The sequence below is a fragment of the Ambystoma mexicanum genome, chromosome 2q (genome assembly GCF_040938575.1).
Source record: "Ambystoma mexicanum isolate Mex_15411 chromosome 2q, UKY_AmexF1_1, whole genome shotgun sequence".
NCBI classification, from domain to species: Eukaryota; Metazoa; Chordata; class Amphibia; order Caudata; family Ambystomatidae; genus Ambystoma; species Ambystoma mexicanum.
In genome coordinates, this window is record NC_090924.1 from 107,966,144 (window position 1) to 107,993,805 (window position 27,662).

Consider the following 27,662-nt stretch of genomic DNA (forward strand, 5'->3'; position numbering starts at 1 on the left):
AAAAGAGCCTGTGAGGAATGGAGGCATTTACTACAAGGGGCCCAACACCCCTTTCTTGTACGCACAGATCACAGGAACTTAAGCGTGCTACAACAACTGGAATGCCGAAATTCACGCCATGCAAGATGGGCCTATTTTTTTTCCCCATTTTGACTTCACACTTACCTATGTACCTGGGAGGAACAATCAGCTCGCAGATGCTTTATCCAGAAGTAACGGAGAAGAATCGGGAAAATACACAGGTCAAGAACTTCTGTTGTCAGGAAAAAGATTTATCGGCACAGTGAACTTGTTTCTACAACAGGTATACGACTCACAAAGGAAGACATCTTTACCCCTGGGGGAATCACTAAACAGAATAGGGAAATTCTGGTTTAGGGAGAACCAATTGTATTTACCTACGCAAGAGCTCGAGTCCATGGCCCTATCTTGGTGTCATGACACACCAACGGCAGGACACAAGGGTCAAGCGGCCACCTTGCAACTCATTAGAAGACATTTCTGGTGGCCTACAGTCGTCAAGGATACCAAGAGATACGTCTCTTCCTGTCCTATCTGTGCCCAGAGCAAATATAGCACGGCCAAACCATTGGGTCTTTTACAACGGGAAGAACCCCCAGCTGGACCCTGGCAACATGTTTCAATGGACTTCATTGTTGACTTACCCAATTCTGGAGGACATACAGCCATGATGGTTGTGGTGGATTCGTTCAGTAAGCTGGCTCACTTTATCGCCTTGTCAGGCACACCCTCAGCTTCAATGACGGCTGAAAAGTTTCTACGTGAAGTGGTCCGACTACATGGTATACCATGTGCCATTGTGTCGGATAGAGGAACCCAATTCACCTCGAAATTCTGGACCCTTCTTTGTAAACAATTACAAGTACAACGAGCCTTATCATCCGGATACCACCCAGAAAGCAATGGTCAAACTGAACGCCTCAATGCAACTCTGGAACAGTATCTTAGATGCTTTTGTAACCAGGTGCAAGACAACTGGTATCAACTCCTACCAGTTGCTGAATTTTCCTACAATAACACCTTTCATTCTGCAATAGGCATGAGCCCATTCCACTGCACCTATGGGTATAACCCCAGACATTTACCCTTTCCTGAAATACTATCCACAAAGGTCCCTTCACTTGATCAGTTAATGGGCGTGTTGAAAGAAACGCATAAAAAAGCTCAAGAAATACTGAGACGTAGTAGACAAGGTTACAAACGATGGGTCGACCCAAGAATAAGACCCAACCCCACATGGCAGATCGGTACCAAGGTCTGGATTTCAACCAAATTCCTACCCAGATGGGTTCATCCAGGAAAGTGTTCTCCAAGATACCTTGGTCCTTTCCCCGTTACAGAATGCATCAATCCAGTGGCCTTCAAATTATCACTACCACAATCTTTACGAAGGATCCATCCGGTATTCCATTCATCTTTACTCAAGGAATATGTTCCAGATCCCTGTAATAGGGGCTATAAGAAGAAGGTCCCTAGAACTTCGTTACCGCAAGAATACGAGGTATCCCGCATTCTGGACTCCAGGTACAAGAAGGGGACTGTCCAATACCTTATCCTATGGAAAGGATATCCATGGTCCGAAAGAGCCTGGGAACCGGCTAGGAATCTGAAGGCTCCTCGACTCCTACGCCTTTTTCATAGATTGCACCCAGGGAAACCAGGGGGTGTGCCGTTGAAAAGGGGTCATACTGTCACGATCCGGACTCCATGGAGACTGTGGGAGCATTGGAGGAGGAGATGAGCTACTCGCGATCATCGCGACGTCGGCGTAACGGTCCAGTGTTGCGGCTGACTTCGCGGTGTGCGCGATGCCGTGTTTAAATAGGCGTCGATACTTTCACTCGGCGCGTTGCAACCCTGCTATTCCGGTTGGGTCTAAGCGCTGCTCGAGTGTTTTCGCCTGTGCCTTACTCTGCTGTGTTTTTCCTTTGCTGCCCCTCCTAAGCGTCAACTTCAGGGCCTGTTACTCCTCTTCTCCTTCTGTGACGCTTCTCTCTGTTTCTCCAGCCGCTTTGTTGCCGCTTGTCCTGTTACCTGCATTTCTTCCCACTTCCAGCCCATGGTTCTTGAGTTTCCGTCCCTCCCGGTCCTTCCATATTTTCCTTGCTGTGCCTTCCTGTGCATCACCCTGCTACTCCCAGTGCATTCTGGGACTTGGAGTTTCCTCATTCCGAATTACACCATCTTGGATCAGAAGACCAACATCAGGGTTTTTTCAGCCTGTGCTTTTTCCCTGAAGTGGGGTGGTCTCCCTGGGAGCCCCTACTGCCGACTTCTTGTCATTAGGCAGTGTGGCTTCCAGAGGAGCTCACCCTAAACCCAACAAAGAAAAGACTAACGACTCTTGGCGTGAAAGAAGACAAATCCCCTCGGAAGATTCATTCTGCGACGAATCCACAGGTGAGGAGGCAGAGGAGGAGGTGAAGTCAGTAGGTGAATCTTTGTTTACTGTCAAACCTGAGAGTGAGTAGGTTTTTATGTGTTGATTAATCATTACACATGTGACAATATTAGTCACCGTTAGTAAGAAATAGGGATGACACCATATCCTGATGGATTTTTTATGTATGTTTTTTACTAGATTTGAATTTGGCCTATACCATTCCAGAAGGGTGGATCAACTATATCCTGCCCTACGTCCTGAAGAAGGTCTTTATAAGAAGAGAGATAATCATCTCTAACTGGACCGAAACACGTGTCGACGACTATCTAAATTGTCTGGAAATTAGAAACCAGATTTGATATGACACCTGATTTTAAGGACTGGGTCACTAATATACGATTGTAATCTATGGAAAGTTCTGTGTAAAGAGTATGAAGACACAGTATATGAAATGCAAAATTAGTTTTTATTGCTGAAGAGGTTTGAAAGAGAAAGTATGGGTTTGAGACTGAATGTCAGAGAGATGTTGACTAAATGAATTGATCTTTTTAAACTATACATGAAGTTATTGTTATTATATGAATATTGATTAAATTGGAGATTTATTGAGTAAATTGTGTCATCCCGTTCTACTGGTCCACCCTTCGTTATATATAAGATTGGGCCACAACCCTTGACGGATAGAAGGAGACAAGTTCCTAAAGGCACTTTAAATAGGAGGTTTGCTAATCTCTGTATTGTCTTATTGTAACAGACGGGAGGAAGGTGGGAAGTGGGGGAGTTGGTGAAGTTGTTACTTTTGTATGAATGAGAGTATAAGTGCTGTTGTACCGTAATTTGAAAAATTATAAAGAATAAAAAACAACATAAAAAAGAAAGCCAAATATTTTGTTGAATTTCGGGAGCACAGAGGAAGCATCATGCCAAGGTAAGGCCATTTAGTGTGCTATGCACAGTAGCCATGAGCCCATAAAGGCCTATGTGGTAGGCTGTAGTCTATGTATGGCCAACATTATTGAGTATAGCCTAGGATGGGACACCCACCACCTCCTCTCAGAGAAGCTATTTTTATAGGTTCTGGCTCCTAGCAGGCATGGGAGAGCGGCATGGATCTGGAACAGAAGGAAGAGAGTAGGACATAAGGGCCACTTAGAGATCTGATGGGGGGGGGGGGTGATAGTGTCAGTAGGAGGCTTGCAGAAAGATCTAAGTCGGTGGGAAAAATTGCCATGGAGTTATTGGCCCATGGGAAGGATTGATAGCAAAGTACGGGTCAACCAGAAGCAGCATAAGGAGATCTGGCTCGGTGGAAGGTGTTGGTTGATCAGTGGAATACAAAGTTGCTATGAGCGAGAAGGTATGCGTGCTATGCATGAACCCATAAGAGGGTTAGACGGTGTGACAGCAGGGAAGTTATATATGGTGAGGAGCGAGGAGCAAAATGTATCTACATCAGTCATGAAGAACAAGTGTAGTGGCGCAGCAGAGTATGCAGTATTGTGTAGGAGGGGAACATGGTCTGGATATATCGGCAGTGGGAGTGCAGGATAGACATTTGCTCCCTTGAGTGAGGGAGGTGGGTCCCAAAGAAGGAGGGTAGAGTAAACAAATGAAATATGTTACAGGATACGCCAGATTTTCAGCACCAGCCTTGTGGAAGTGTTCTCAGAGGCCCACATAGTCGATGGGCGCTTTTCAAACTTGGTTTTACCAAAGTCTTGCAAGATAGCATATGCACAGCATTACAGCAGTCTTAAGACATCAGGGGTTTGGTATGCAAGCACACGTAACAACATAGACCATCAAGTAAGAGTTCGGAGAGGGAGCGGTCATGTAGAATTCTAATAGGATTGGGGAGGTGTTAGGGAGCCTAATGGGTAAAAGGAATCAGGCTTCGGTAGTAGTAGTTAGCACTAGTGGGGAGAGACATTAATTCCCACATTCATTAATTCCCACATTAAAGGCAGTGAGGATTCGCTTATTGGGTTGTTGTAGGAGTGAAAATTTGACTGCGCATAAGCCACAGGATAAAATGGCTAGGAATATGTTTTGGGGAAGTTTTGGCCCAGAAGCTTGGAGCCGTCTGGAGATGGGTAAACAGTAGATTTGAAAAAGCTCTTCCCGTAGCTCCCACCTCCATTGGACGGGGTGTACATCCAATAGAGATTATATCCTGGCTCTTGTAAACCAACAGGGGATATAAAGAGTTCAGTGGTGGATACTGGGATACAGTTGAAAAATAACAATGCTTTACTTGAGGACTTCAATTGGTTTGGGGTACTCTGGACCTTAGCACCTTTGCAATGCTGTTCTTGTGGAGACCAGGCGAGTGAATTGGTAGAAGGGAGTCAGTTTGGGCACAGGTACTGGAATGCTGAGTGACAGAAGGTCCAGACTCCTGGCAGTTTCAAAGAGGCATCAGCAGCATAGGAGAGGCAAGACTTTTCTCCACTTCACTCTGCTAAGAGAGGTGGGATAAATAACCAAGTTGCCCAGGAATGCAGGCAAGTCAAGCAAGAGATAGCTACAGAGTTACTAGTAGCCAAGGGAATCACCCCTCGGAGCATTCCGGGTTATCAAGGAACAATTCAGTATACTCATGAAGGAAAGAAAAGAAGAGTTAAGTGCAAGACCTGGGAACATCAAATGAAGAGGTGTCCTCTTTGTTATTGCCCTTTGAGGGACCAAGGAAGAAGTATTAATACCAAGAGAAGGCCCTGCTAGAGTCAAACATGTATAAAACACAGAGCTCAATAACGAAACAGGATTTTTAATGAATCACATGAAAGAAAAACATAAGTAAACACATTCGTAGAATGGCAACCCTCAATTGTGATGTACTAAAAGGAAAAAAAATACACTTAAATACATTAAGACACAAATAGATCACAAATCACATACGAACATCAGAATGATCTGTCAATAGGTGATCGTTTCCTATATAAAAGGTATGTTCATATAACCATATTTGATGGAATATATGGATTATTACAGATTAATTCCATCCCCTGCAATTTTAGTTAAAATACAAGACATTAAAATCTTCAAATTCATTCACATTCGACTTAAGCACTTACATTTCTGCTGACTAACAGCAAACACTAACAGCTAAGCCTTCATCAGGACTGAACTACTCAGGTGGTATGTACACAACATGATTGTAAGTCAGTGGTTCTCTCTCAATTATTGGTTTAACATGGATGCCAAAGGCGCATTATGAGTGGACCTCCTCACATAAAAATGTTCAGCTGTGTAAAATATACAAAATGCAATTGGATTTTGGTAATTCCGCTACGCTTCAATGTTGTGTGTCAACCCCAGACTCAGATCAGCAGTACTTTTCCTATGTAATGAAGCTACAATGGGGCACAATGCCAGTTGTATGACAGTTACTGAAAAATCCTAGCAACACTTCGAAAACACAGCAGTTTCCAAAGATGCCAAATGCTTCAGGAAATTATTAATATGGAGGACTTTGTGGAGCATGCCAAACTGAGGCCAGTTTGACCAGTGATGTCAGAGTGCATATTATTCTGCGTAAAATGGGGTAAGGTGTGGAGGAAGGAAGAGAAGGCAATATCATCAGGCTCACTGTCTGACAAACTGACCTGCCGCCTACTCTAAAGGCAATATAGACTATCCATCCTCTCTAATAATAAAAAGAAAACAGAGTCTACACTCAAGCCTGCAACATCTCTCAACAAGGCCAAACTTTTAAAAATCTGCAAGGAGCTGGCCAATCCTACTGCAGTATCTTCCTCTACCACTCCCACCCAGGCCCTCTGCTTGACCTTGGCCTCTCATTTCACCACAAAAACACAGGACATCCTGTCCTCACTCTCGTCTGCTCCCCTCCCTCTACCTCTCTTAGGGACTCCTTGGCCTCCCCTTCTCCTCTCCTCCTCTCCTCCCTCTGTCCTGTCACACCTGATGAGGTTTCCAGACAAGTCCGGTCTATGAAGGTCTCATCCAACCAGGTGTCTCCCTGCCCCCCAGAACCATTAAGGACAACATTGACTCTCTTGCTCCAGCGTTGGCCGATCTCTGCAACCACTCCTTGGCCACTGGAGTTCTCCCCTCTCCTCCCGCACTCCCTTCTGCTCAAAAAGCCTTCTGCCGGCCCCTCCATCCTGGGAAAACTATCACCTGACTTCTATTACTCCTTTCCTGTGCAAACTCCTGGTTAAATTGAAGATCTCCCAGCTAACCCTCCACACAATCTATTGGTTGTCTCCATGACCATCTGCCTGGCTTCAGTGCAGATATGCTCTCTCTAACCTTGACTCCAACTCTCCCTCTGTCCTAATCCTCCTCGACCTTTCTTCTGCTTTTAACTCAGTGAACCACAACATCTTGATCACCAGTCTCGGAGATACCCTGGGCATCATGGATCAGGCTCTGGCGTGACTATCCTCTTTCCTCTTGGAGCGACCTTCCCAGGTCGAAGTTGGGTCCTTCCTCTCCATCACACTCTCAACATGTGGTGTTCTACAGGGATCTATCCTCTCGCCCTGGTTTTTCAATGTCTATCTCTGTTATGCAGATGACACGCAGCTCTCTTTCAGTTTTAATTTTTAAATGTTTTTATTGCCATTTATGTAATAACATTCATTCATGCAATAATCAGTGCGTATTTGCAGCCCCCTACTGGAGTATGAAACATTTTTGTCTCCCTTCCAAACTGTTTGGGAGACCAGACTTTGCAGACCCAGTTACTGGACGAATGAAACAGCATATGCCCTCCCAGGGTTTAAGCAATAATGTTGTGAAAGAACTGCTTGCCAAAGGAAGTCTCTTTTCTTGAAGAAGCATCCAAAGAACATAGCTTACCAAAAGCCTGAGGTGTGGCCCAGGGAGGCCCCGGAAGGCCGCTGATGCTGCCTTCGCTCTTGGGAAATTAGTGTTCAAATCAAAAGTCTGTCTGTGTCAAAAGCTATGTTGTCCGCACAACTACAACAAAATCTAGTGGGGAAATGTTCTCAACCAAATATAAGTGCTCACCATCAATATAGTTCAAATGTAACTTTGTGTCAAGGAGGTTTGATCACGTTCTGAAGTTACCTTCTGTAGATTCACAGGCATCAAATGTCGCATCCAAAAGAAGGCCTTGGGTTTTCCATTCCCCAAGTTCGAATGCAGCCAAGTTCATACAATACTGTAATCTTGGGACTCCCTTCAACTAGATAAACACTCTCCAGTTCTTTGTTCTCAGGGTTCCCTTCCCCAAGATTTATACTGAGCAGTTGACTAGTTTCCACCGTTTCCAAGTTCACAAGGGAATCCACAATCCACTTAACCCGTCCTTTGGTTAGCTTCACCAAGGACACACACTTATTTGTTGCTTTTGCAATATTTAGTGGTTTCTGATCCAGGTACAGTCGTCAGACCACACGGTCCACCCATCACAGGTCACACAACCATAGGTTTCACCAAAGGAGGTTTTTCAGTAATATTCAGGACAACTCTTCAATTTCCTTATATGTCTTGCACTTTATTCTTAAGGTGTTTTTCTGACAGTGTGCTACTTGATACACTGGATTGCCCAAGAATGTCTATGCAGCCTTTAGCATTTCATAATCTGATCAAGTAACAACTTCCCTTTCATTCAATTCTTTATAATTGCAGCATTCACTTGGTTTCACTCAAACCACTACTTTCCTTTCGCCCAATATTCAGTAGATGTAATGTTGCGTTGTTTTTGTCAGGATGACACCTTTCATTAGATGTGGTTTTCATTAAATGCTGTTTTAAGTTGTGCAGACTTGAATAACACCTTTCATTTAGTTTGGTATTCAATAAATGCCATTTTGCCTTTCTTCTGTGGACCGTTCCCATTTCCGTGGTCCCCTGGAGAGCTCCAGTGTTCCTAGTGTCTCCCGAAACTTACCTGGTCTCTACAGCGGCGTTCGACTGCTTTTCCCCCAAGCAGGAAAGCCAACTCACCTGTTTGCTGGGTGCTCCACTCCGCACACGCTGGCCTCTGTGCTTGGCTCCACCTCTGCTCCCTGGCAACAACTGTGGTACGCCTTCCCTCACAAGGGTTCCCAGTCTGGCACAGTCACCTCAGCAAGACTCTTGGGATCTTTGGTGGCTTGTCAGTGCCTCGGCTTCTCGCTCCACGGCACGACAACCTTTCGGTTCCTTTTCCCTTCTGTGACTACATCACTCATGTGCTTCTGATTTCCTCCTTTTATACTTGTCTCTACTACTACAACCTGCATGTGAATCATGGTACACTCAATTGCCTGACCCTGCTTAAGCCTATTAGTGTGATAAGCCTGATATTTATTACTACATGCCTCCAAACCACTCTTCTTCGTCCCAGTACCAGAGTGGTGTTTAGAATAGGAACTCTGCACTACTCCCAGTTGTTTCTTCTTCTTCTCAGGGAAAACTAAAAGGGAGGATGGGATGAGATTGGCAATAGTCCATAAAGGCTAAGAGATGCGAGGGTAGGTCAATAACAGGAAAAGGGGGATACACGTCTCACCTTCAAACACACTCTGTCCAATGGTATGCAGTGATTTTAAAGAATTAAAATGACAGATAATGCTGCAATAATGAAAATGTTATAATGAAAAAATGTCAACTTTTTGTTTAAAATGTATATGCGGGTGGGGTAAGGGGTTAAAACGGGTGGGGATGAGCTTGGGGTGGTTTAAAAGCATAGGGAAACGCTGTGTTTGGGGGCACCCCAAAATATCAAGAAAATTTGATATTTTTCGTTATAACATTTTCGTTATTACAGCATTCTCTGTAATTTAATTTGTCAAAATCAGATGTAACCCTCTTCAATACCCAAAGATACTCCACCAAAGTTGTCCACCCCCAGGATTGGGAACCAAAAGCGATGGCTCTTCCCTGGACACCTGAACCAAAGATCCCTGGGGAGTAGATGTGTGTACCTTCAGGTTTCTTACAGGCCCCCATGAGTCCTTACAGACTAACACAATAGTTTAGCCAGTTGTAAAAATGCTGTTTATTTGGGCTTTTAGAAAACACCAAAAAGTGAAACCAGCAGGTAGTAATTGAACACAAAACCATATAAAACAGATGAACAAGTTACTTACCAACTGTAACGTTCATTCGATTGGATGTTCCTCCCATGTAGTCCTCATCTTTAGATATGTTGTCTCCCAGCTCTGCTGCTTTGGATTTTTTTTCTCACCAGAGGGTGCTGTGTTCAAGGCCGCGGAGTCGTAGTCCGCTGTATAAAGGGCTCAAGCAGCGCCCGTTACCTCAGTTCTGTTTTGATGGTGTTCCCGGTCGCATCAGCTCAGCTGATCAGGCTTTATGTCCTCAGGCTCTTAAGGAAGTTCGAGTGCAAATGGCGTAAACTGTACAGAGGGGTAGGTTGGGAGGGTCGATGAGGAATACGTGGGAGGAACATCCAATCGAAAGAACGTTACAGTTGGTAACTAACTTGTTCTTCGAATGGATTGTGTCCTCCCACATATTCCTCATCTTTAGATAGGCTCCCAAAGCAGTAAGAATTTGGAGGAGGGAGTACCAGAAATTTCAATTATGGACTGAATGAAGGACAGCTTTTGCAAATAGTCCTCCTTGATATGAAGTAAATTCCAAGCAGTAATGCTTCACAAAGGTGTGCATTGACGACCAGGTGGCCGCCGCACAAATATCCTGCAGCGGGACACCCTTCTGAAGAGCTGGGGAAGTTGCCATGCCTCTGGTTGAATGAGCCCTTAATCTATCTGGAGGCTCTTTTCCAGCCAATGTATAGCACTCAGAGATAGCCAGAATTATTCATCTGGATAGAGTTTGTTTAGACACTCCAAGGCCCAATTTGTGTCCAGTAAACCCAACAAATAGTTGGTCGCATTGTCTAAGATTTGCCAATCTGGAAATGTAGAAACTGAGAACCCTTTTTGGGTCCAGTCTATGCAACCTTTCCTCTTCCTTACTAGCATTAGGAGGATAAAAAGTAGGTAAGGTAATTTTCTGTGACAGATGGAAATCAGAGATTATTTTAGGCAAGAAAGATGGTTTGATTTTTAGAATAAGTTTGTCTCTGGAAAATGGTGTGAGGAGGCTTACAAGAATATGCCTGCAACTCACTAACCCTGCGGGCTGATGTTATAGCCACCAACAAAATTGTTTTAAGAGTGAGAAGTCTTAATGGGCAAGAATGTAAAGGTTTGGAAGGAGTACACATGAGAAATTTTAAGACTACATTTAAATCCCAGACGGGCACCTGAAAAGGTGTCGCGGGGAGGGTTGGGGGGGGGGTTTGGGGGAGATGCACATTTTGTTAGCCCTTTCAAGAACTGAATTACTAAGGACATTTTAAAATAGGACACCTCTTCCGAGGAACGCTTAAAGATAGATAGCACTGCCAGATATCCTTTTATAGAGCCAATTTGGAGCCCCAAATTGGCCAAGTGTAATAGGAAAGAAAGTACTGTTGGAGTATTACGGTCGCTAACAGATCCACTTGAGGGGTTCCCCAACGGGTGAAGATCTCTTGAAGGACTTCCTGAGCTAGCTCCCATTCGTGGGAGAGTGTGCTCTGCCTGCTCAGAGCGTACGCAGCTGTGTTCAGTTCTCCGGCTAGGTGAACTGCCGATAGAGAGATTCCTTCTTGCATTGCCCAGAACCAGAGCTGCATTGCCTCTCTGCACAGTGGGAGTGATCCTATGCCTCCTCTTTTGTTGAGGTAATACATGGCCACTGTGTTGCCCGTCATTATCAGGACATTCTTTCCCCGTACAGAGGGCACAAAAGCCTTCAGCGCTAGTCTGATTGCCCTCAGCTCCAAAAGGTTGATGTGTAGTTTGGACTCCGATGGAGACGAACGACTGCTGATTGTCAGATCGTTGGTGTGGGCTCCCCAGCCCGTGAGTGAGGAGTCTGTCACTACCGTTATCTCCGGCCATGGTTGCCAAAAAGGTTCCCCGTTGAGGATATTCTCCTTGCAAGCCCACCATAGGAGATCTTGAGCCACTTTGGCTGGGACTCGCAGAAGATCTTGACATCTTCCCCGAAAATCGGGACCATTGAGTCCTGAGGGCCCATTGAAGGGATCTCATCCTCATTCTGGCCTCTGGCACCAGAAAAATGCAGGATGCCATGAGGCCTAGCAACCTTAGAAAATTGAATGCCGGTAGATATTTGGCATTTTGAAACTTCGTTACCATCTGCAGAATGTGGTGAGCTCTCTCCTCGGGAGGCCAGGCTTTCCCTGAGGAAGTATCCAGGACTGCTCCAATGAATTGGAGTCTTTGGCTTGTAATCATTTGTGACTTCTTGTAATTGAGGGAGAAGCCCAGTCTGTGCAAGAAGTGTCAGGTCAAGGCCAGATGTTCCTGTGCTTGTTAGGGTGAACTTGCCCTGATTAGCCAATCGTCCAGATAAGGGTAGACGTGAATCCCCCCTTCTCCTGATACTTGCTACCGCCATCAGTTTGGTGAAAACCCTTGGGTGGAGGTCAGCCCAAATGGTAGAACCCGAAACTGATAATGGGAACCACCAATTGCGAACATCAGGTACTTTCTGTGCTTGAGATGGATTGGCACATGAAAGTAAGCATCCTGAAGGTCCAATGAAACCAGCCAGTCCTGAAGCTGAAGAGCCTGAAGGATCATCTGAAAAAGAGTCACCATCTTGAACTTGTCCTTCCTGAGGAATTTGTTCAAATTTCTTAAGTCCAAGATGGGTCTCAATCCTCCGTCCTTTTTGGGGATGGGTAATGCCAACCCTCGTTCCTTTCCGCTACAGGTACATGTTCTATTGCAATTTTATCTAGCAGGGTTAAACTTTCTCTAGCAGGGTTAAAATCTCCTGCACATGGAGCGGGTCTGGAAATTTTACAGAGTTGGCTCCCGGTGGATGATCTTGAGGTCTTTGATGAAAAGGAAGGCAGTAACCATGGGTCACTATTTCTAGTGCCCAGGCATCTGACGTAATGCCCCGCCATTCGTCCAGATACCGAGTGAGTCTGCCTCCCACCGGGGTCTTGTGGGTTAAGACCTCAAAGTGGCTTTGCAGCGGCTGCAGCAGTGGCTGAGGCGGTAGTAGCCGCTGCTGTGGCTGATCTAGCACTTCTCCCTTTTCCACACAAAAGGGTTTTCTCTGTTGGCCTCTTTGACTGGCCTGCCCCCTCCCTTTTCCAAAAGAGGAGTAGAAAAACAAAAGGGGTGACTCCTCCAGGAAGATGAGCCTGCATAAGAGTGTTGTTGAGGCTGTTTATAGCAGTGCTAAGTGATTTTGCTGCCGCTTTTGAGGTCTGCAGCTTCTCCAAGCTCTCGTCCGTCTTGCTGCCAAACAACCTCAAGCCGTCAAAGGACATATTAAGTAATCTAGACTGCACATCAGGTGCAAAGCCAGATTTCCTTAGCCATGCAAACCTGCGTAGGACCGTGCTAGATGCCATGGACCTGCTTACACTATCAACAGTGTCCAGTCCTGACTGAAGGCATTCCTCCATAGCCTCTTTACCATCTTTTACTATAGCCAGGAAAGCATTCCGTTCCTCACCTTCTGGGATGTGATCAGCCGCTGATATCATGCAGTCCCACAGGGTATATGTAAATCTTGCTAAAGTACAAGTTACATTAGTCGATTTAAGGGCCATGCTGCCCGAAGAAAAAACTTTCCGGGCCCAAGCATCAACTTTTTATCATCCCTGTCTGGTGGTATTGAGGGGTAAGCTGATTGCCTAGTGGAGGTTGCAGCTTGAAACACTAGACTTTCAGGGGAGGGATGTTTAGATAGATATTCCGGATCTGATAAAGATGACCTGTATTTTGGAACCAATTTCTTGTTTACTGCTGAAACAGAATCAGGAGTATTCCAATCTACCATCACCCTCTTCTGAAGTGCTTTATGGAATGGAAGAACAGGATCTTCTAGAGGGCCTTTACTCAGGATGTCCGTCATGTCATCCTGGTCGAAATTTGGGGAAGCTGCGTTCCAACCCCTAAAATCAATTACCCTTCGCATGAGATTTCTATAACTAGGATCAGCATCATCTGTAGGGTCTGGTCTCTCAAATTCCACTTCAGGTGAAGTGTCTAGGCCACTGGCATTTTGGAGAAAGTCATAAGGTTCTGTTATCTTGGAATTCTGGTCCACTAGCTCTTCAGGGACCTCTCTGGCTCCAAACCTAACTCCAGCTGACGTGAAATCCTCTTCAGAGGAGTGAGTGTTTCTCAAAAAATGGATGACATGGATCTGAAAAATTCCTGTCTGGGTTGAGGATGGAAAGCTTTTTCAGGTAGAGTGTGGTATCGACCTAGGCATGGGCAATGACGTCGACTTGGGTATCGGGATTAAAGAATGCCTCGATAAAGGCGTTGAAGGCATCAATAAAGAAGACACTGGCTTTGACGTTTTCGAAGGAGGCTTTGATACTGTCGAAGAAGGCTTCGACACAGTAGTTGTCGACTGTGTCGAGTCGAGTATCGACTTCGACACTGATGTCGATTCCACTACCGACTTCGACACTGATGTCGATTCCACTACCACCGATTTATGCACCGGAGGTTTTGTCTTAGTACGAGGCGTCGGGGTACTTTCCCTTGATGACACTCTCGACCCTTTTTCGGTTCTCGCGTGTTTAGACTTTGATTTCCCCCTGTCACTTTTAGAGTGGGTAGAAGGCATGATCTCTACACGGCATCTTCGAGGGGGGTTGGGCTGCTTTCTCGAATATTTTAAGCATCAAAGCCCTAAAGGCCTCCCATTTTTCAGGGGAATCGTGCCTGGATGGATAAGTCACTCTCCTCTCAGAGGAGGAAGAGGAGGAAGAAGACCTGCGACATTGCTTTTTTGACTTCTTAGTCAAAGACGAGGAGGATTTCCTTGAGCGACTCTTCGATCTCCACCACCTCGACCCATGTTGAGATTTTCGACTAGATTCATCCGAATCTTTTGGTCTTTTAGAAGACTTGTAAGTTTCCTCCCCCACCGCCAGCTTACCTCTACGTTCCCTAGGAGCCTTATTGGACATGGCCTGGCAAGAACCGCACTCGTCAACCAAATGGTCTGGGCTGAGACACCAGAGGCAATTCCGACGGGGGTCGGTTATTGGCATTTTCCTACCACACTTCTGACATTTTTTTAAACCTGTCTTGGGTGTGGTGGGAGTAGATGACGAGGACGTCGAGAAAAAACCTGATGTGCCGATCGTGACACGAAGCAGTTGCTCGGAAAAACGGAACTGAGGTAACGGGCGCTGCTAGAGCCCTACACCTGATGACGTTGACGCTCGACAGCGGCCCTCGAGGGACGACGACTCTGCGGCCTCGAACACAGCACCCTCTGGTGAAAAATAATTTCCTAAGCAGCAGAGCTGGGAGACAACATATCTAAAGAGGAGGAATACCTGAGAGGACACAATCCATTCGAAATATACGTTCACTAGTATGGTCACTTGCAATACATCACTAAATAACTAACAAGGTGAAACAGGTAACTACTCCGATGTAGGTAAAATGATTAGAACCAGTCACACATAATTCCCTTACTTAAGAATTCCAGCCCTAAAATGTATGGGGCATATGCCCCAAAAGGTCACAGGTTCCAATACACGTTTCTCTCAGGAAGGTATTCCTCACAAGGATTCAATGGGCTTGTGGTGATGATTGAACACAATTTCAAACTATTTAAATGTTTTAGCAAAAATGTGTCATATAAAGGCAAGTTCTCCTCTCTATTCCAGACCCAAGGCTAACCCAGGGGCAGGATATTTGACCTAGGTTTGATGACCAAAGGTAAATAAGAGGAAGATAGGATACAGAGTGTTTTGCACCCAATTTCATCCAATGGAGGACATGGCTGTGGTGGTGACGACAGGCCCAGTTATGCTTACTTATCCCCCTGGCTCCTGATTTTCAAAGGGGTCACAATAGATCATCCAGGGGTCGCTGGGAGGGGGATTGAGTGCACTTCCAGTCAGTGCAACTACAAGATGTAGACCTTCGCGATGCAGGCCTCTTCAGGACACTTCATGGGATATAGGAAGGGGAGTGCTAATGCTGATCACAGTTTGCAGGCGACAACAGGCATCTTCCAGCCTGTCAAAGATGCAGCTCCAGGACAGGGTCCCTGGATGCTAGGAAGCTGAAAATCCGCGAAAATGCGACTAATGGCACGAGCTAGCGACCACCAAGGTTTGGGCTTGAAACCGTAACGGCATGATTTTGGCGAGGTAGCTCACGAGGGAGCTGGCCAGACCACCGGGCAGACCAGGGACACCTCAAAGGCTCTTGGGGAATGCAACCTCAAGAAGACATTGAAACTATTTGGTTCCACTAGTCCAAGGGCTGAAGCACCCACAAGGCTCTTCTGCGATCAGGCAGAGGAGCAGTGCTTTGCCAGGCCAATCACTGGTGAGGATGCTGGTCCACTGCACAAGTTGTTCTAGGGTCATCAACAGACTGTTCTTCGACAGATTATTGGCTCCATCATAGATATGAAGATTTGCTGCAGGAGTCCTCTCTTATCCAAAACTGGAGCTGAAAGCAAGTCCAACCCACCAATGGAAAGGATCTGCACTATTCAAACAGCCAGCAATTGTCCAATCAGAGACAACTACTGGTTTCATACCCCTCCCCAGCAGCAGATTTCCTGCCACCAGTAATGTGGAATGGGACTACCCTGTTCTGTCGCTTACACTTATAACTAAAGTAGATAAGACTAAACTGTTCATTGCCCAGGAGAATGGCTCCCTTCTCCTGGTTTTGTGATGACAGTTCGGTTTGGGAATTCCAATAAGCTCTCACCAGGGGGAATGACTCTCTTCCCTGGAAAGTGTCCTCAAACAAAAAAGCTTGATAACCCTTCTCTTCTTGGGTCGTTGATATATCAGGGAGGGAATGCCTCACTTTCCCTGCTTGAAAAGTTCTTTTAAGACTTTGTAGTCAAAGGCCAGGAGGAATAACTCCCTTCCCCTGGCAGGAAGCTTGTTCTTACTTCCGCCAGTTGATATCAGGAGGATGACTCCCTTCTCCCGATGTTCCTCATTAGAACGTGCTAGTCAAACTAGACCCAGGAAGGAATGACCCCCTTTCCCTGGACACTCCAGTGCCTCCTTTGTTCAATACAATATAAGGTTCCAAGAGTGGTTGGGTCCCCGACCCAGGTTCTTCTTCTTTGAGTCGGCAGACCTAGTTCTCTAACCTACCAAGTACTGCCACGAGTAAGGTGATTCAGGTTTCTCTCTAAACTTGGGCCCTCAACCCAGGTTTCTCTTCTTGGACTCTGCCTACTTTGATCACTACGATTCCCAATACTGCCATGAGGAAGAGGACTCTTAATATTCTCTTGGTTACGGTTATTGATGCTGGTTTCTCTTATTCTTCTTGGGTATGGGTCTTTGACCCTTCTTTGATGGTCAGTGGAATTCCCCCATCCACTGACATGAAGAGGAGTTTTTAGGTAGGTCTGATGCAAATGAGAGCCAATGAGGGTGTCCCAACCATTAGGCCAAGGGAGAGTCTTTAATGCCTGCCTTCCTTCTTACCCGAAGTCCCCTCTGGGTATCCCGTACCTCCCTTTACCTTCACAGGGATGTCGGTATGTCGCTGAGGCTTCCAGGGACAAGGTTTTGCCTCTCTGCTGCTTTGTGCTTCTCTCTGCGTCCGACAGCAGCACGGTCTGAAGCCCTGCTTCGTTAGGTTTCTCTCTGTGTCTCTCACATCAGCACAGTACTTCCTTGCGCAGTTCAGATTCCTTTTGGCCTTCGGTACCCCTCCTGCGGCACCCAAGAACAAAGGCTGCAGTGACTTCGCATCGTCCTCTGTGCTCCTCCTTCTATGGTCCCCCAAGCGGCTTTGAAACTTGATGGTCGTACTAATCCCATGAGAACCATCAGGTAGCAGCCTCAGCTCCCTGGCCTCATGGGAAGGAGATGGTCATGACACTTGCCCCTGGCCCTCACTGGCAAGTCAGCCTACCAGTTAGGGCCAGGTCAAAGGCCTTAAAACCTCATCCAAGACTCTCTTGGAGTCAGTCCTGGTGAGGCTCATAACCATCATGAAGACCAACATTAGAATGGGACTATTTACTTGGGACTATTTAACTTGGGGGGTGGTGGGGTTCAGCCAACATGGAGGCACGCACATAGCTCAGTTACAAGGAACTGAGCTATGCGGTCTAGTCTTTTGGGTTTAGCAGGCCTGGGACTACTTTACCTGGACTACTTTGGGTGTAGCAGGCCTGGGACTACTTTACCTGGACTACTTTGGGTGTGGCAGGCCTGGGACTATTTTACCTGGACTACTTTACCTGAGACTATTTAAACCACACCCAAACAACAGAACATGCTTTGCGTTATTCTGCTGTGGGCAGCGTAACGCTCACTGTGTCCAGTTCTTTGATGCCAGCTTACCTGAAGCCAAGGACCTGCAGAGAGAGAAAAAAACACTACAAAACTTACCTGGAACAGTCTCCTGTCTTCAATCCATCGCCGACTTCAGTTCCACTCACCTGAAGGTACGAACTCCATCATCCGGCACTGCATGCATCCTGGAATACCATAACCTGGAAAGAGGAGAAAGAAAGACAGCATTATTAAGCGTTTACTCACGTTTCCTTCCGAATTAAGAAAGCCACACAATTCTTACCTGGGTAGTCATCTCCTGGTCAGTATCACTGCTGGAACATTACGGCGCTCGGCGAGGAACATCGCAACCTGCAAGGAGAGAAAAGACACAGGTTAGCAATTTAAAAGGCGAAACAGTGCTGCGCATCGCGCATTACTCACCGGACAGCATCGGGCACACCTCGCTTTCGCCTACCGGCCCATGCTCATCTTCAAACTGCATGACAACTCCAAAATACCTTTCCATACCTAAAAGGAAAGAAGCAAGACATTATTATTCGAACTAAGAGGAACATAAGAACTGCATATAAAGACTGTAAAGCAGCAAACCTACGGAGTCGCAGCAGGCCTGGATTCCCACAGGGGGGACTTGCACCAGTGAAGTAACTTGGTCGCTGCTCGCCCCCCACATCTACGCGCCCCTGCCACAAGGGGCAGGACAGAGAATCCACCTTCTACAATATTAAGGTGAGGAGAGGCCCAAGGGGGAGGAAGGTGTTGAGGCCAAGGGAGGTGGGAAAACAGACAATCTGGTATTGAATCCAGCTATCCTATATTGCAGAGCCATCTTTAACCAGAGGCCTTACCAAGGGACCGGGAGAGGGTTCGAGAGTGCAAATCATCCAACGAGGGCTGGGTGGCGTCCCCGTGGATACGAGGTGAGCGTAACAGAACGCAAAGCCTCAATAATATTATCCACCTGGGCGTCATGGAGACTTCATAGACTGACCAGTTAGTTCAGATGTTGGGACAATTACACGCTGACGTACATTCAGCCAGACAAGAAACCAATGCTCTTAGGAGGGATTTGATTGTTACTAAGGATCGTACCGATGAAATAAGTAGACAATTGCTCCAATCACAGGCAGGACAGACCCCATTGCCTGGTAACATTCCGCCAGCACCTGTACCAACTTCTACCAATCCAGTAAAAATAACCCTTCCTGTGGCATTTCCTTTAGCTCCACCTGAACGATTTACAGGGGACCCCAAGAAGTACGTAACGTTCATGAACCAGTGTCGTCTTCATTTCCTTTGCAGACCAGGGGATTTACCTAACGAGCAAGCGTGGGTTGCTTTTGTTTTGTCATATCTGAGCGGCAGTGCTGCGGATTGGTCAGTACCAATGGTAAGTCAAGATGACCCGTTGTTACATGACTTTGGGGGTTTCCAGATGGAAATGGAAAAACTCTTTGCTCGTCATACCCAAGGCCAAGCATTAGACAACAAACTTGTATGACTCTGTCAAGGAAGTCAAGACTTGCTTACATATATAGCAACATTTAACAGACTAGTAGTTGAAGCTGGGTGGCCTGACGAAAAAAGGACACTATTTCATCGGGGTCTACGAGGGGAACTAAAGGATGTCCTTGCTCAAGTGATTAACCCACCTAAAGACTGTGCAGAATTCATCAACCTTGTGGTGCAATTAGATCACAGATTACAAGACCGAAAAGCGGACCGGATAAGGTTAGACACTCGAGCCGTGTATGTCCGGTCAAAGGATAATATTCTACGTACATTGGGAAACACGGCAGAACCCATGCAAATCGAAGGTGTACGGCCCCCTTTAACTAAAACTGAAAGAGACAAGAGAAGGCAACAGCAATTATGCTTATATTGTGGAAAATCAGGCCACTTCCTCAAAGAATGTCCAGTGAAACCACCAAGGAGAACTGTTGGTGCCACAGAGAAGGAAGATAATAACAAGGAGTCGGAAAACTACCAAGCCCAGCAAGCGTAGAGGTCCGCTTGTCGAGCGAGAAGGATGAGCCACAGACCTCACAATTTGCATTACCGGTAATTTTGATCAATCACCAACAACCGTCTCGGGTGCATGCTGTTGAAGCATACATAGACAGCGGAGCAGTTGGGAATTATGTAGACCAAGATCTGGCAGCAGAGATGGGGCTTCCCTTATGCTCCAAGTCGACTAATGAAAAAGTTACTACTGTTGATGGGACAGAAATAGCTTCCGGACCAGTAACCCAATGTACAGCAGCACTAACCCTACTGTGCCGGGATGGACACCGACAATCTATTGCATTCGATCTCATCAAAGCTCCTCAGTTTCGACTAATCTTAGAGATGCCATGGTTGGTAGCTCACCACCCTCTAATAGATTGGCGTGCCAAGAAGCTGGCCTTTTCCGATGATTGTGCTCGCACCTGTTATTACCAAGAAAAAGGGGAAAACAGACTTATGTACATCTGCTACTCCCAATACGGCAGTGATTGTACTAGGTGTCTAGTAGTCTACCAAATAAATACCAAGATTTTCAAGACGTGTTCCAGAAAGAACAAGCAAATACTCTACCACCGCACAGGCCCTACGATTGTCAGATCAACCTCATACCTGGTGCGCAAATTCCGTGTGGCCGAATCTATGCACTTACTGAACCAGAAGACCTCCATTTGAAATCTTATCTTGATCAGTACCTGGCAAATGGATTTATCCCCCCGTCTAAATCACTGGCAGCCAGCCCCTTATTCTTTGTACCTAAGAAGGAAGGAGATTTGAGGACTTGCATCGACTACCGCGCATTAAACCAGATCACAGTAAAAAAGCGTTATCCACTGCCCCTTATTCCCGAATTATTGGATCAAGTCAAAGACGCCCAAATCGATACCAAACTGGACCTTAGAGGGGCATGCCATCTTGTTCAAGTTAAGAAAGGAGACAAATGGAAAACCGCCTTTCGTACCAAATACGGCTTGTATGAATACCAGGTAATGCCTTTTGGACTTTGCAACGCTCCCGCTGCATTCCAGTAATTTATGAATGATGTTTTGCAGGAGTTCATCGACGTTTGCGCCCTTGTTTACATTGATGACATCTTAGTGTATTCTACTACAAAAGAAGACCATGTCAGGCATGTACGCTCCATCCTTACTAAACTCCGCCAACATAAACAGTATGCTAAACTCGAAAAATGCTCTTTTCATTTCACTGATGTGGAGTTCCTCGCTTTTATCCTCACACCAAAAGGTATCAGATTGGATAGGCACAAGGTAGATGCCATTCTTAACTGGCCGTCACCAACTTCATTTAAAGGAATCCAGAGTATGTTGGGCTTTGCAAACTTTTACCGCCGATTCATCCCAGATTTATCCCAAATAGTGCATCCAATTACATCACTTTTGAGAAAAAACAATAAATAGTTCCATTGGACCTAAGAAGCAGAGAAAGCTTTTCTAGAATTTAATAAAAAATTCACTTCTGCTCTAGTCCTATGGCATCCTCGCCCAGACCTCCCTTGTATAGTTGAAACAGATGCCTCTTGCATGGCTATGGGAGCTGTTCTCTCGCAAAGGGACTCAGGAACTGGTCAGTTACACCTTGTGGCCTTCTGGTCACGAAAATTGTCAACTCCCGAACTCAACTATGCTACCACAGACAAAGAAGTCTTGGCTATAAAATCAGCTTTCAAGGCATGGCGACACTATCTCCTTGGTGCTAGACATACTGTCACGGTCATAACTGATCATCAAAACCTGCAATACCTAAAAACAGCAAAGGCTCAATCATCGAGTCAACTGCGGTTGGGTTCTTTTGTTCGCTTAATATGACTATGTGATCACCTACCGGCCAGGAGTCCGAAACGGAAAGGTTGACGCCTTGTCCCGCATGGGTGTTGATGAAAAGGTATACATAACTCCACATCCAGTAGCCATCATTCCAGAAGACAAACTCCTGGGTCTTACGACAACATTGACACAGGGTGAACTCCAAAACAAGATCCAACTCTTAATGGATCCCACTTTCTCACAAGAGTGGTGTACTCAAGGAGAACATTACACCATTAAAGACCAGTTACCATATTTTAGGAACCGTCTATACTTGCCAAGTAAAGATTTACAAGAGCAGGTTATTTTGGGTTATCACGACTCCCTGATTGAAGGTCATCCTGGAATTGCCAAAACTCTAGCTAAAGTAAAACAAAACTATTGGTGGTCCACATGGCGTAAAGACATCATATAATTTATCCAATCTTGCGGTGTGTGTGCACAAAACAAGTCCCAAAAGCAGAAACCAGCTGGTCTTTTCCAACCATTGGAAATTCCTCCCGCACCATGGCACACACTGTCCCTTAATTTCATTACAGATCTACCCCCAGTCAAGGATTCAACGCCATCTTAGTAGTTGTAGACTTGTTCTCTAAAATGGCACACTTTATTCATTTTAAGGGTCTTCCAAATGCATCCAATTTAGCAAAAGTATTCCTGGAGGAAATCGTACGGCTACATGGCTTTCTATCGGTCTTGATCTCAGATCGAGGTAGTCAGTTCGTATCCAACTTCTGGAGGAAATGCTGTTCTATGGCCCAAATTGACATTCGGCTAGCCACAAGTCACCATCCTCAAACAGATGGCCAAACAGAAAGAACAAACCAAACCTTTGAGCAATACTTACGTTGCATGTTACATCAAGTGGAAAGAAATTGGAAGGACTTATTATGGATAGCTGAATATGCCTATAATAATTCATTACACAACAGCAATGGGCAAACCCCTTTCTACACTATATATGTTAGACATCCACGTACTTCAGAATTGGATCGCCCACACTTTTGGAAATGCTAGCGGTTAAAACCCTACATACGACTATTTCTCAGGCCTTCAAAGAAGCAGCAGAACATTTACTCCAAGCTAAGAACAGACAAAAGAAATTCGCTGACCAACATCGTAGTAAAGCCCCCGACTATCAAATTGGAGACAAGGTCTGGTTAGCATTAAAATACGTGCCCATAAAAGGGACTCTGACCTTTCATCCCCGATATCTGGGACCGTATTCTATTGAATCCATAATAAATCCAGTGGCAGTTAAATTAGCCCTACCACCTACTATGCAGATTCATCCTGCGTTTCATGTATCACTCCTGAAACCGGTACAACCCAGTACTCGGGTTACAACACCACCAAAACCAGTATTAGTTGACGGAGAACCAGAGTTTGAAGTACAGGATACCCTAGACTCAAAATACACCAGATCCAAACTATACTACTTAGTTGATTGGAAGGGATACAGCCCTCAAGACAGATCATGGGAACCTAGTGAATACATCCATGCACCTCGCTTAATTAAAAGGTTCCATCAGAATTACCCAGCCAAACCAGGACCAGGCAGAAGTGCCACTGTGAGACGGGCCTTGGCGTGGGGGTGGGGAGGAGTGCTGTCATGACACTTGCCCCTGGCCCTCACTGGCAAGTCAGCCTTCCAGTTAGGGCCAGGTCAAAGGCCTTAAAACCTCATCCAAGACTCTCTTGGAGTCAGTCCTGGGACCTTTGGCGCCAGGCTCATAACCATCATGAAGACCAACATTAGAATGGGACTATTTACTTGGGACTATTTAACTTGGGGGGGATTCAGCCAACATGGAGACACACACATAGCTCAGTTACAAGGAACTGAGCTATGCGGTCTAGTCTTTTGGGTGTAGCAGGCCTGGGACTACTTTACCTGGACTATTTTGGGTGTGGTAGGCCTGGGACTATTTTACCTGGTCTACTTTACCTAAGACTATTTAAGCCACACCCAAACAGCAGAACATGATTTGCGTTATTCTGCTGTGGGCAGCGTAATGCTCACTGTGTCCAGTTCTTTGATGCCAGCTTACCTGAAAGCAAGGACCTGCAGAGAGAGAAAGAACACTACGAAACTTACCTGGAACAGTATCCTGTCTCTAATCCATCGCTGATTTCAGTTCCACTCAGCTGAAGGTACGAACTCCATCATCCAGCACCGCATGCATCCTGGAATAACATTACCTGGAAAGAGGAGAAAGAAAGACAGCATTAGTAAGCGTTTACCCACGTTTCCTTCCGAATGAAGAAAGCCACACAATTCTTACCTGGGTAGTCATCTCCTGGTCAGTATCATTGCTGGAACATTACGGCGCTCAGCGAGGAACATCGCAACCTGCAAGGAGAGAAAAGACACAGGTTAGCAATTTAAAAGGCAAAACAGCGCTGCGCATCACGCATTACTCACCGGACAGCTTTGCGCACACCGCGCTTTCCGCTACCGGCCCATGCTCATCTTCAAACTGCATGACAACTCCAAAATACCTTTCCATACCTAAAAGGAAAGAAGCAAGACATTATTATTCGAACTAAGAGGAACATAAGAACTGCATATAAAGACTCTAAAGCAGCTAACCTACGGAGTCGCAGCAGGCCTGGATTCCCAAAGGGGGGGCTTGCACCAGTGAAGTAACTTGGTCGCTGCTCGCCCCCCACATAAACGCGCCCCTGCCATGAGGAGCAGGAGGGAGAATCCACCTTCTACAATATTAAGGTGAGGAGAGGGCCCAAGGGGGAGGAAGGCGTTGAGGCCAAGGGAGGTGAGAAAACAAAGACAATCTGGTATTGAATCCAGCTCTCCTATATTGCAGAACCATCTTTAACCAGGGGCCTAACCAAGGGACCGGGAGAGGGTTCAAGAGTGCAAATCATCCAACCTGGGCTGGGTGGCGTCCCTGTGGATAGCAGGTGAGCGTAACAGGATCCCCCTCAGGGAGATGTGACGAAATCTAGTAAATCACCACACCACGTATGTACCTGGAAACGCTCACAGCTCTGAATTCCTCCATTTCTTGCTTCAGCTCTGGCCCCAGCAAGTATTTTCAGGGCTGTGAAAGGAGAAATATCAGCTGTCTTTTTTACACCGATCTCGGGACTCGAACCACAGTCACCAAGTCTGCAGGCCAGGCACTTCACCACTGCACCACATAACCTGATATAATACAACACACAACTAAAAGGTGAAATGTTACATTTCGGGACTGCGTGTTCCATGGAAAACATTGGTATTGGAGTTTAAAACATGCACACCTTTTTTTCAAAACACTATTCGAAGAAAATATCCTTGCTTAGTTTTATGGTTATGCAAGGCCAATTGAATGAAATGTGCATATTCCACCTTGATATGCTAATTTCTGGTGATGTCACATTCCATTGGTATGTTAATGAGACACGCAAATGTTCTTAAAAAAATAAAATAAAAAAAGAACTTGACCAGCGGATGCACCATGAACATTGTAGGACTGTCTACTACTGGGAAATGTGTGGGGGAAGGTGGCGGGGGGGGGCGGACTGCCTGCCTAGCAGTTCACAGTCCTGGTTCATTTCCCACTCTGGTACTTCACTTCTAGTCCACTTTAAGGCCCTGTCTTTTTGCCTGTCCCCCCATCCCCTGCATGCTCTCATTTCTGCCCTCTCCTTTTTCTCTTACTCTGAACTACATCTCTCTATTCTTGCCCTTTATTAACACAGCATAGTGAGGTTTCCTATCTCAGAGACATGTTCCAAAAATGCTCTGTTGAACTAAAAAAGGAATATGAATTAACCAGGTCTCTGTGATATGCCTAGGACTCCTATCCAGGATGCAGAACTTGAGGCAAGCCCAGCTAAACAAGAGCAACTTTATTACATTTAGTGTGTTTGCTCACCAACGGTGCCCTTTTAACTTCCAAAACCAGTTTAGTGCTTACAAAACCCCACCCGATAGAAGTGAAAAAATACAATCCCAAAAATGAAAAAAAGAAGATCAGATTACCTTTGAAGTAACATTTGGATGGGGATGTAGGACAGCATGGCAGCGCAGAGCCTCATTTTATGTGACCAAAGTGACTCCAGAGGGATGAATTACCAAGGTTCAAGTTGTCAGTAGTTCTTGCAATTGATAATTTAGGGGAATGCTGAATGTTCATGCTAAACCAACAAGGGTGGAAAAGCTACGTCTAGGCCTGCTGTCAAGTTACTGGTGAACGTTGCTGCTACAGATTGGAGAGACACGGAAGAGATCATCACCTGGAAAAAAAGAGAAAAACAAAACATGAAGATGATGGAAAGAAAATTTTAGTGATCTTGGCGTTGAGATTGCACAAAGAGAAATGAAAACATTTAAAAAGACATTCAAAAACGGTATCAATCACAGTAATTTCAAGTGTACCAATGAAAACCACTTCAATAACGTCACATACTTTAAAATAGAGCTACCAAATGTATACACTCGGGCCAAATTTGCTGTACTGATGGTCTGTAAAGGCCACTTTCCTACAACGCTCCTCCAGCCCCGGGTGAAGCACCAACCATACCGTGTCCCAAGCAGAGCATGGAGGGAGTGAATGAGCAGCATGTCCCTCCCTCCTCCCCCCCAAACAGCCACTGAGGCAGCAGTAGGGCGTTTGGGGGTATGAACAGTCCCTAGGAGGGGAGAGCCCAACGGTGGAGTGCCTGAGCAGAGTGTGCCACGGAGCCTTGCAGAGAACTGCGACCCGCTCGGGGTGCCGGAGGAGCGTGAACCGGCTGGTAGGGGACAGCTGAAGAACGAGTGGCATGCCTGCTGGAGGGAGTGAGGGCCCATTGGTGCCTTGGAAGCAAAAAGTTGAAGAGCAAGAACGGCACAGAGTTGCTGGTCTCCTCCCGAAGGCATGGCCTCAAGGCTATATCGAGAACTTGGCCCTGGCCCCGACATGATGGTCTGCAGAAGGTGAAGTGTGACCCCCTGGAACTAGAGGCATCAGAGAGGCGGCGGCCCAACATAGAAGGGCACTCAGTGGAGCCTGAAGAAGTAGGAAGTTACACAGCTGTTTTGGAGGAGAAGTGGTCAGGGCTACAGCGTGAAAGCGAGCCCTGTAAGGCCAATCGGGGGCTGCTCCAGAGTTTTCTCTAGTCGGTGGCACTGACAACAGCTGACCTACAGGTAGGCAGGTGGCAATAGAGATCTCAGTGGATGGGGGGGCGAGGGTCTTTGTCACAAAGGACTTTCTCCGAGATACAGAGGATCCCCCACATTGCTGGCTGGAAGCTGTTATGGGTCTCAGGTGCAGCCAATGTCGCACAAAAAAGGGTCAAACAAAACCAAACCCATATCTTCAATATAGTCTCCGAAGCCTACATTGCGTAAGGAAAAGGAGAAAGGAGGGACTGGGACACAATGAAGGTGCATCAAGCACTGAAGGGCATGGAGAAATCTGAAGCGAGCCCACTGATTAAGCATGACCAGTTGAAGTGCCTCAGAACTCTGAGGGACAATATCTTGTGCGCTGTTGAAAAATTAGATTCAATAAGCAACTGAAGATATCCGCACTTCCCTTTCAGACCTCTCAAAAGATAGGACGCAGAGGACTTGCAGCAGTCACCTCAAGAAGATGTCATCCATCTGCAAGGAGAACTTGCAGGGGCGAAACAGATCATGAGCTCCTTGGTTGCTACCATTGAAGATTTGAGAACAGGCACAGGAGAGAGAACCTAAGGATCTGTGGTCTGGGGGAAGGGACCGATCTCAGGGGCTGGGTCCTATAGTTCTTCAAAAAAATATCAGACATTGCAAGTGACAGCATCAGCTTAGATCGGATCCATAGGGCCGGGCCACAAAGAAAGGGTCCCCAAGATGCAACCCAAGAACATAATAATGAAGTTACTTGACTACACAGTAGATGAACTACAAATAAAATCCATCAAACTGAGTACTCAAGCCTGCAGATCCCAACCCATAAAACTGGGTACAAACGATTATATCCTGTTCTCCAAGGGAAACCCCTGTTGAAAGAAAGCCCTGAAGATATTTTGGACACTTATAATCCAGCCATCTTGAATAACTCACAAAATTAGTTATCTGATAACCCTGGTTCCTCTAAACCACCAACCTACCACCAATCCACACCCAAACAGCAGATGGATGGCCACTTCA

General features: G+C 46.0%; 1 protein-coding gene across 3 annotated transcripts in view; it reads right to left on the reverse strand.

Annotated features, from left to right (window-relative positions):
• The window catches only part of LOC138569199 (histone-lysine N-methyltransferase 2D-like), a 538,746-nt gene that overhangs the window by 337,445 nt on the left and 173,639 nt on the right, over positions 1-27,662 (reverse strand). For all 3 annotated transcript variants that reach the window (XM_069646961.1, XM_069646960.1, XM_069646962.1), the window contains one exon: positions 25,524-25,777. The gene's annotated coding sequence lies outside the window, so the exon portion shown is untranslated. The remainder of the gene's footprint in view (positions 1-25,523; positions 25,778-27,662) is intronic.